Consider the following 10,293-nt stretch of genomic DNA (forward strand, 5'->3'; position numbering starts at 1 on the left):
CACACTATTTCTACACCAAAGAACAAGTCAAAGTGTTCCGTCACTGGATCTAATTCAATATTATCAGATCCTAAGTAAAAATTTATTTTCATAAAATAAATAATTTCCCCCATAATTCCCACCCAATTTCTATAACAGAAACACACGCACAAGGAGTCCACCAATGGGAACACATGCAACGTATGATGCTCCTCATCCACATGGTCACCTTTCATGTGAACTGGACAACACAGAGATTTTTTATATGCCTACTGCATATACCATGGCGCAGAGTGGTATGCTGCAGTACTGCAGTCAAAAACTCCGCTTACGACCTGAGTTCGATCCCGACGGAAGTTTGTTTCAGGTAGCGGGCTCAAGGTTGACTCAGTCTTCCATCCTTCCGAGGTTGGTAAAATGAGTACTCAGCTTGCTGGGGAAGGCAATGGCAAACCACCCTGTAAACATAGTCTGCCTAGTAAATGTCAGGATGTGACATCACCCCATGGGTCAGTAATGACCCGGTGCTTGCAAAGGGGCTACCTTAACTGCTTTGGTACACCATACACACTGGGAACACTGAAAGCAGTGCAGGCTTCTATTGGTGGATTCCCAGTATGTGTGTTTGTAATGTCTGAAAAGGACTCTTTCTGTGGCTATTTTGCTTCTCTTTTACATGGGTATTTTAACATTGTGTTCATAGGAAGTGGTAACCTGAGAGCAAACGCCCTGACCTGACTAACCTGATCTCAGAAGCTAAACAGGGCCGGCCCTGGTTTGTATTTGGATGGGAGACCACCAAGGGAGTTCAGGGTTGCAATACAGAGGCAGGCAATGGCAAACTACCTCTGAACGTCTATTGCATTGAAAAACCTACAGGGCTGCCATAAATCAGCTGCAACTTGACAGCACTTTCCGCTATCCACCACATCAGGGGTGAGTAACCTTTTTCCGGCCAAGGGCCATTTGCCCATTTATAACATCATTCAGGGGCCATACCAGGTGTAGATCTCCTGGTGGGGGGGGGGGAGAGGCTAAGGATTGCCAAGTCTCCAACCACCACCTGGAGGGTGGTGGAGTCCCCTTCTTTGGAGGTCTTTAAGCAGAGGCTGGATGGCCATCTGTCGGGAGTGCTTTGATTGTGGGATCCTGCATGGCGGGTGGCGGGTTGGGGTCACTGGGGATGTGGGGGGAGGTAGTTGTTAATTTCCTGCATTGTGCAGGGGGTTGGACTAAATGACCCTGGGAGACCACCAAGGAATACCAGGGTTGCTGAGCAGAGGAAGGCACTGGCAAACCACCTCTGTTAGTCTCTTGCCATGAAAACCCCAAAAGGGGTCGCTATAAATCGGCTGCGACTTGACGGCACTTTACACACTCACAAGACAAGGAGTAGGAACGATGCAGCAGTGGGTAAGGGGTACTACAGTCAACTACTTATGTCTAAGAGGATAGAAGCTGCTGTTCTAAATTTCAGCATTACTCAGAAGTCAATCACCAAATTCTGCACATACTTGCTTGGGGATAAGCACCAGAGGATTCCGACATTAATAAGTTTAACACCAAATGGTGGAAAGCTGGATATATCAAGAATGAAGTTTGGATCACTAATTCACAAGGAACAATAACAGAATGGTGCAGCTCTGTGGTTTTCAAATCTACCCAGACCCAGGGTCCAACTTTAATCCTCAAGTGGCAGCACATGGAAGTCATCGATCATGTGACCTAGTCACGTGACAGAAAAAGGAGGAGCCAAAGTCCCTTGACCTGCCTATTCTAAAAAGGAATTCTCTTCGCCAGTGATTTTGTCTTGCTCTACTGCTCTTCCTCTCAGCATGAATGCAAAAATAACCAGGGGGCATCGTAACCTTGCTTTGTACACATGCACACTAGCAGCAAGCCCATCTAAAAAGCAGCAGAAAATGGCAGGTCTATAGGGACTTGCCCAACCATCCATTCTGACCCACCACTGATTCAGAAGCCATAGTGTTGGGAATCCCTGCTCAAATCCTGGTTTAGTCACAAAGCTCCTTGCATGGCCATGGTTGACTCACCATTTCTCAGCCTAACCTACTTCAGAGTTGTTCTGAGGGTAAAATACACCTGAGATCCAAGAAAGGTTTTTGTACTATTGCTATAAACATACAGATACAGTGAGTAACTTAAGGTGACAAAGAAATCACATAACAATGATTAAGTGTTGCTCAGATTGAGAGGGAGCCAGAAGGTGAGAAAGAAGAAAAATAGTATGCAACCAAAGACCCTATATGGTCATGTTACAGTACATGCAAAGGCAGCATACATGGCCCTCATACTAATGCAAACTGCAATTAATTGTATCAAAAACACATATGCAAGTAAAGAGAAACCATGACCACAGAAGGTGTCATGGAAATGAAACCCAGTAAAAGAGCGAAAACACAAATGCATCTCCTACCGCTACAACAACAGGAAAAAGCAACTAACCTTACTTCAAGCAAGCATAAATATGATTAGGCTATGTTTGTGATCCAGAACATATTCATATGAAGCAAAATCCGTGAAACTCAATGGAAACAGCTTTTAAGATTAGGCTCCCTGATATTAAACAACAGTCACTATACACAGTTGGAAATAAGTTCCACTGAAGTTCACAAAACTTCCTTGCAAACACACAAGCCCCACACTGAATAATGGTAACAGCCTTTCTAGAAGTGACACAGCTGCTATTTCCTGCTGCTTTTCTCCTTACTAGTACACTTGGTTTTCCCATTCTTCTTTTGCTGGAGGGGAATGTTAACAGAGAAGGGCGGCTCACTCCTTCTGTCACCCCCACACCAGACTAGCACAACCTCAAGAATCACAGACAATGAACCATCAATCTCTGCAGATTAATATCGTGTTTTAAATGAAAGTCCCATGTGAAAACGCATGGGAGGTTTTGCCTTGGATTTGCCGCTCTCTTGATGCACATTTTCCCCACCTGAATTCTCAGAACTCTGTCTCAGGGCTTATTTTTGAGTTTTGAGCATTTGGCTGGGGGAAATGTGCAGGCAGAGAGCGGCAAACCCAAGGCAAAACCTCCCATGCGTTTTCGCCCTTTCCTAGAGATGACTTTGTGTGTGTGTGTGTTGGGGGGGGGGGATGCCTGCCTTCCTCCCTTCCCACCAAGAAAGTAGGAAGCCATGAAACATCCCATCCAGTAGGCCTGAACATCCATCCCCCAGCCCACCCGGGCTCATCTGGCCAGGCGTGGCAGCAGCAGGAGCCCTTGTGCTCACCCAGCTCCGCCACCCCTTGGACTCTCCCCAAACGCATTACTCAAGGGCCATCGCTCTTCTCGCGTCCTATTCCAATTTCATCCCTGCACGTCAACTTTGCCAGCTAGGTGCCACCACGGCGGCTCGATTGATATATGCAGCTAAATGGAAGACAGTTGAGATACCAGACAAAAAAGGCTGGATTAAAAAAAGATGCTGGAACTGACCGAGATGGCGAAGCTTACAGCTTTGATACACCAGAATGATAATGAACAATTTTGGGGGGAATGGGAGGCTTGGAGAACGTACTGTGAAAATTATTTTTTAACGGGACCATTTAAAGGATACTCGTGGATCTAATCCCTTATTCACATTTTTGTATTTACGACAAGAATCGATTAATTAAAATAATATCGGGATTAGTTCCGTTAGCGAAAGATTACACAATATTAGACGGGAGAGGGAGAGGGGGAAGTCATTTGATGGTTAAATCAGAAATACTATTGGTCTTTCTCTTTACTATTATTATTATATTGTCTTTATGGATATATTAAATGAAGAAAAATTAAAAAAAAATATTATTTTAAAAAAAACCTTTGCCAGCTAGGAGACCGAGGGGAGGAGGGAAGATCTCCCGCAAAAACGGTTTTGTTTCAAATTTGGGTGGTGGGGGGGTGGGTTGTTTTCAGCCGCTGCCGTTCTCCTCCACGAGGACAACTTCAACCCCCCCCCAACTCTCCCCACGAACACACCCTTATAAGGAAAGCTTCCGCCGTTAAGCGTTTCGAAAAGGTCGCCCAAAGCGCCCTTCTCCGCCTCCCACCCCACCCCGGGACCGCGTTTACACACCCGACGCGGAGGTAGGAGACCCGGGTGGGGAGGGGGGCCGACGGGCAGCCCAGGGCGGACCCCTCCCCCGTACCTGTGCCATGGCCGCGGCTCTGTTACGAAGGCCCCCCCCCCTCGCCCCACGCCGCCTCCCTCAAGGGCTCGGCGAAGTTCTCCTCAGGAGGCCGCGGCCTCTCCTCAGCGCGGTCTTCTCTCGTGGCGAGGAGGGCTGGGCCCGGGCCTGGCTCGGCGTCGACGCCTCGGCGGAGCGGAGGGCCGCCCCTTCTCCCCCGCCTCGCAGGGCCGCTCCTCCCCGCCGCACCATCCGCAGGCCCAAGGGAAGGGCCGGGCCCGGCAAGCGCCGCCGCCGCTCCCTCAGCGCCTCCGGAAGCGCATTCCTCTTGGCTGCCGTCAGCCTGGGCGGAGCGTGGAAGGCGGGGAGTCGGGCCCTCGGGGCGCGCAGGGGAGCGGCCTCGCTTTCCTCTCCGTGTGAGGGCGAGCTGGGGCCCGGAGGTTGCCTGGGGGAGCCCTCTTTGTCTGGGTGCTCCGAGGAGCACTGGGTGCTCCGAGGAGCACCTTGGAGCACCGGGTGCTCCGCTAACCACCTAGCGCGCCACGAAGGGATTGGAAAGATAAATAGAATCTTAGAGTTGGAAGGTACCGCCTGGGTCATCTAGTCCAACCCCCTGCACAATGCAGGACATTCACGACTACCTCCCCCTACACCCCCCACACCCCCCAGTGACCCCTACTCCATGCCCAGAAGATGGCAAAACACACACACACACACACAAAACCTCCAGGATCCCTGGCCAATCTGGTCTGGAGGAAAATTGCTTCCTGACCCCAAAGTGGCAGTCAGCATTTCCCTGAGCGTGCAAGAAAGGGCCACGAGAGTTACACACTGGTGCAAACCTTCCTGTCCTCCCTCTCATGATCTGCCTAAGAGGTCATAGAATCAGCATTGCTGACAGATGGCCATCTAGCCTAGAATCTTAAGAGTTGGAAGAGACCACCGGGGTCATCTAGTCCAACCCCCTGCACAATGCAGGAAATTCACAACGGCCTCACCCCCACACACCCCCAGTGACCCCCACTCCATGCCCAGAAGATGGCCAAGATACCCTCCCTCTCATCTGCTTAAGGTCATAGAATCAGCATTGCTGACAGATGGCCATCTAGCCTAGAATCTTAGAGTTGGAAGGGACCACCAGGGTCATCTAGTCCAACCCCCTGCACAACGCAGGAAATTCACAACTACCTCACCCCCACACACCCCCAGTGACCCCCTACTCCATGCCCAGAAGATGGCCAAGATGCCCTCCCTCTCATGATCTGCTTAAGGTCATAGAATCAGCATTGCTGACAGATGGCCATCTAGCGTAGAATCTTAGAGTTGGAAGGGACCACCAGGGTCATCTAGTCCAACCCCCTGCTCAATGCAGGAAATTAACAACTACCTCCCCCCACATCCCCAGTGACCCCAACCCTCCCCCTGCCATGCAGGATCCCACAATCAAAGCACTCCCGACAGATGGCCATCTAGCCTCTGCTTAAAGACCTCCAAAGACGGGGACTCTACCACCTTCCGAGGCAGCACATTCCACCGTTGAACAGCCCTCACCGTCAGAAAGTTATTCCTAATATTTAGGTGGAATCTCTTTTCTCTTAGTTTAAATCCATTACTCTGTGTCCTAGTCTGTGGAGCAACAGAGAACAAGCTAGTTCCCTCATCAACATGACATCCCTTCAAATATTTAAACATGGCTATCGTGTCTCCCCTCAACCTTCTCTTCTCCAAACTAAACAAACCCAGCTCCCTAAGTCTCTCTTCATAGGGCATGGATTCCAGACCTCTGACCATTCTGGTCGCCCTCCTCTGGACACATCTGCTTGGCATGCTGAAGGTCCCAGGTTCAATCCCCGGCATCTCCAGTTAAAGGGACCAGGCAAGTAGGTGATGTGAAAGACCTCAGCCTGATACCCTGGAGAGCCTCTGCCAGTCTGAATAGACAATACTGACTTCAATGGACCACTGGTCTGATTCAGTATAAGGCAGCTTTGTGTGTTCATGTAGAAACTCTGTCTTAGAAAGCAGCACTCCTCTACCGTACTTCTAGTAACTGAGGAACACTGGGTTCTCCCCTCCCCACCTTTCCAGAATTAAAATTGGAGGGTTGCTTGGCTCTTATGCCCCAAAAAGATAAATCAGGAGGAGTAGCAGTAGAAAAGAGCAAGAGTGCAGTAGCACCTTTAAGACTAACAAAACTTCTGGCTTTTGTGAGCCACAGCTCAGTTCTTCAGATACAGCTAGTATGCGAGTCCATCTTATTCTTAAGGATAGATGGAATCATATTCTAGCTGTATCTGAAGAACTGAGCTGTGGCTCACGAAAGTTCATACCCTGCCAGAAGTTTTGTAAGTCTTTAAGGTGCTACTGGACTCTTGCTCTTTTCTACCCCAAAAAGAGTTCCTTTTGAACCGTGTAAGAGTTAGAAACTGTGGTGGAGCTTCCCTACTCGTGCTTTTTGTCTTGTTTGTTTGTATAAGTCTTCTATCATCATAAAGTAACCAGCAAAGGGATGTACTAAAAGGAATGACATTGGAAACAATGGGAGAGTTTGGAAGGCTCATTGGAGATAATGGGAGCCATGAATGCCAATTGACTTGCATGGGCTCCATTGAAATACATTACAGCACAAAAAAAGTTCCAAAGAAAATTGAATGGATTTTCCATTGAGGTCTCTGGGCCCAGATAGACTACTCTGAGACTGGAATGCGAGCCTCCAGAATGGAATGATGGTCCCTAGGAATAGAATCTGTGCTCTGGGACTGGAATGACGGGGCTGGGGGTTGTCATTCCAGTTCCAGAACATTTCTCCTACTCCTAGGGGCTGTCATTCCACTCTCTGACCTGATATTCCAGTCCCAGAACTCTTCTGCTACTCCCAGGGGCTATCATTCCACTCTGGGGGCTTTCATTCCAATTCCAGAGCATTTCTGCTTCTCCTTGGGGCTGCCATTCCATTTTAGTACATCCCACAAGAAAACTCAGAACAGTGACTCATGGATGAGATACAATAAACAGCTTCACATGAACACATGAAGCTGCCGTATACTGAATCAGATCCTTGGTCCATCAAAGTCAGTATTGTCTAGTCAGACCAGCAGCGGCTCTCCAGGGTCTTTCCCATCACCAACTGCCTGGTCCCTTTTACTAGAGATGCCGGGGATTGAACCTGGGACCTTCTGCATGCCAAGCAGATGCTCTATCACTGAGCCACAGCCCCTCCTCTGAAGGAGGTAACATTTTTGCTCATTTCTGTACAGAGAGTGATTGAATAATCCATTCACAGGCAAAAGCAGGGGCGGAAGAAAATTACCCACCAGTACAATAGCTGAAACCATGTACATACCGGTAGGTCTTTTAAAAACATGTTCCTTTCATAAAGAAAAGGCACAGAATAGTATGTAACCCATATTAGAGAGCCAGTGTGGTGTAGTGGTTAAGAGCAGTGATTTGGAGCGATGGACTCTGATTTGGAGAATCGGATTTGATTCCCCACTCCTCCACATGAGCAGCAGAGGCTAATCTGGTGAACTGGATTTGTTTCCCCACTCCTACACATGAAGCCAGCTGGGTGACCTTGGGCAAGTCACTCTCTCTGCCCCACCTTCCTCACAGGGTGTTGTGTGGAGGAGAAGGGAAGGTTATTGTAAGCCAGTTTGAGTCTCCCTTAAGTGGTAGAGAAAGTCTGCATATAAAAACCAACTCTTCTTCATATTATTGAATGTGTCCTACTTCCCTACTGTAGAGATCAGCGTACTTTCCTGGTGCAGGACTTTTCTGATGAAAAACACATATACTGCCCATAGGTATGCCAAATTCTACAGGGTGAAGTATCTAACTCCAAGGAAGCTTGGCCATCTTTCTCATCCTGCCAAGTGGCAAAGAGGTTTTGCCATGTGTCAAATGTGGTCACAATGTGTGGTGTTGCCTTTGGGCTCTAGAGACTGCTTTGTAAAAGACTGATGTGCATTATGACAATTAACCTGCAGAACAGTAATAGCCACAATAAATGGTTTCCAGAGATCAATTCCTCACACCATGCTTTAGATTAGAGAACATTCTGAATTTGTTTCTGAAAAAGTCGTGAAAGTGATCCCATGTTCTAGAAGAACTGGAAACAGCAAACTTTTTCTATGAAACTTTAATATTTATCAACTTTTTAAAAAATTAAGAATAATCTACAATTCTAAGATCACCAGCACACTTCATTTTTACTTTTTTTTTCATTTTTCCCTTACAAGAGCTCTAATCTTTTTTTAAAAAATAAATCCTGGTATCATTTTGTGCTCACAACTATCCTGTGATATAGCTAAGTTGAAATACAGTGCATTTCCAAGCCACTCAGTAAACCCATGACTGAACACTATCCCTTAGTAGACAGGACATGGGTGTTCCAGAGCCAGCAGGGTGTCGTGGTTAAGAGCAGCAGATGCTAATCTGGAGAACCGGGTTGGTTTCACCACTCCTACACATGAAGCCTATTAAGCTCAAAGAAGATTGTGCCTTCAATGTGTGCACAGTCGCACTAATATGATCATAGGGAGGCAGGGCTTCCAGGTCAAATGAGCTCATACTTTTGGACCCAACCTTCTGCCTGGAATTCCCTGTTGTGATGTTCTGATTAAAACATTGAGTTTGCTACTACTTCCTTCCAAATTCAAGACTTTCTCACAGTAATTGAGTAGGAAGGTCTCTAACATAGTGAAAATGTGACAATTTCTGGTGGCGGAGGAAAGTTGACTTATGGCAACCCTGTAGGGTTTTCAAGGCAAGAGACGTTCGGAGGTGATTTGCCATTGCCTGTCTCCGCGTGGGCTGAGAGAACTGTTACTGGCCCAAGGTCAACCAGCAGGCTGCATGTGGAGGAGTGGGGAATTGAACCCGGTTCTCAAGATTAGAGTCTGCCGCTCTTAACCACAACACCATGCTGGCTCTTGACAATTTCTAGAGTTCAGAAAATATAGCATAAAGGATCACCATCAAGTGCCTCTTGGCATTGTTGAAGCTCTGTACTATTTTTTGCTGCTTCCCAGTCCAGTCATCATTAATACCTTTGAAAAACAGGACAGAACCTAATCATAGTTATACTATTTAATGTGGAAAGTTTGGGGAGGCTGCAGGGAATGGAAGACCAATGCTGGAATTCAGAAGTTCTTGTTACTTTAGCTGTATTGGAAACAGTCATTTTTCAAAAATTCTTCATATACTGATAGAGCCTTACTTTGTAACGAAAACATTGTTTTAAAAACCCCTGTCGCCAAGATTCTTGAGTGAATGGAGACTGTGAATTTGATTTACAATTGATCTTCAAAGCTGTTAAATTTTTGAAATATTGTGGTGGAAAAGATAATTCCAAACAACCAGAGCTGAGCAAATGCTACAAATACTAGGAAAATCAAAAAGAGAAAAGTTGACTTGTCATGAATACTGAGGGTGATAGGCTTTCAACCTCTTTGGTCAATTATATTATGATAGCAGATTTATTCTGTGTTTATTTAGGCATGGTGATTTCATATCTTTGGTATTTTAGTATGCACCAATGCCAAACCTTCTGTTCTATTTCCAAGAAAGGAATGAAAACACATACTTTTGAAAAATTAAGTTCCAGAAAAAGAAGTACTCTTCTGACAGGCCTTATTCAGTTCATTCATGTGTTTCCCGAAAGCCCATAACATTTCCCTTTTTAGCAGTGACTATTGTAAATCAGGTAGAAGCTGAAAGATGCTAAGAAAGAACACTATACATCCATACCAATAATTACACAGCCAGTGCTGCAAAACAGATACAGAAGAGGGAAACTTGCTATTGAAGTAAAAAAATAAATAAATAGGCAAAATGTATTTTTCGGTAGAGTCGGAAGCAGAGAAAGACTACTTTAATAATCCTTACTGTGGATTAGAGTTGCCGCTTTGTACTTTTAATGGTAATCAATAGAAAAAAGTCCATTTTTTTACCATTTCTTAATTACTCCAACCAAACTTTATTAAAACTGTAGTAATCCAGAATAACCCCGTGGCGCAGAGTGTTAAGCTGCAGTACTGCAGTCAAAAGCTCTGCTCACGACCTGAGTTCAATCCTGACGGAAGTCGGTGTGAAGGCAGGAAAAGCCATTTAGTGTCAACTTTTGCTTAGCATCACTATTTTCCATTTTGAATGCTTAGAAAACCGTTGTTATAA

The 10,293-nt window shown here is 46.3% G+C and overlaps 1 protein-coding gene across 1 annotated transcript in view; it reads right to left on the bottom strand.

Moving 5' to 3' along the window:
* ITGB1 (integrin subunit beta 1) overlaps positions 1-4,146 on the bottom strand; it is a 47,582-nt gene extending 43,436 nt beyond the window's left edge. Inside the window, exon 1 of the mRNA XM_056857233.1 lies at positions 4,141-4,146. The gene's annotated coding sequence lies outside the window, so the exon portion shown is untranslated. The remainder of the gene's footprint in view (positions 1-4,140) is intronic.
* Between the last annotated feature and the right edge of the window lie 6,147 nt (positions 4,147-10,293).

This window comes from Euleptes europaea, chromosome 11, assembly GCF_029931775.1.
Source record: "Euleptes europaea isolate rEulEur1 chromosome 11, rEulEur1.hap1, whole genome shotgun sequence".
Taxonomy (NCBI): domain Eukaryota; kingdom Metazoa; phylum Chordata; class Lepidosauria; order Squamata; family Sphaerodactylidae; genus Euleptes; species Euleptes europaea.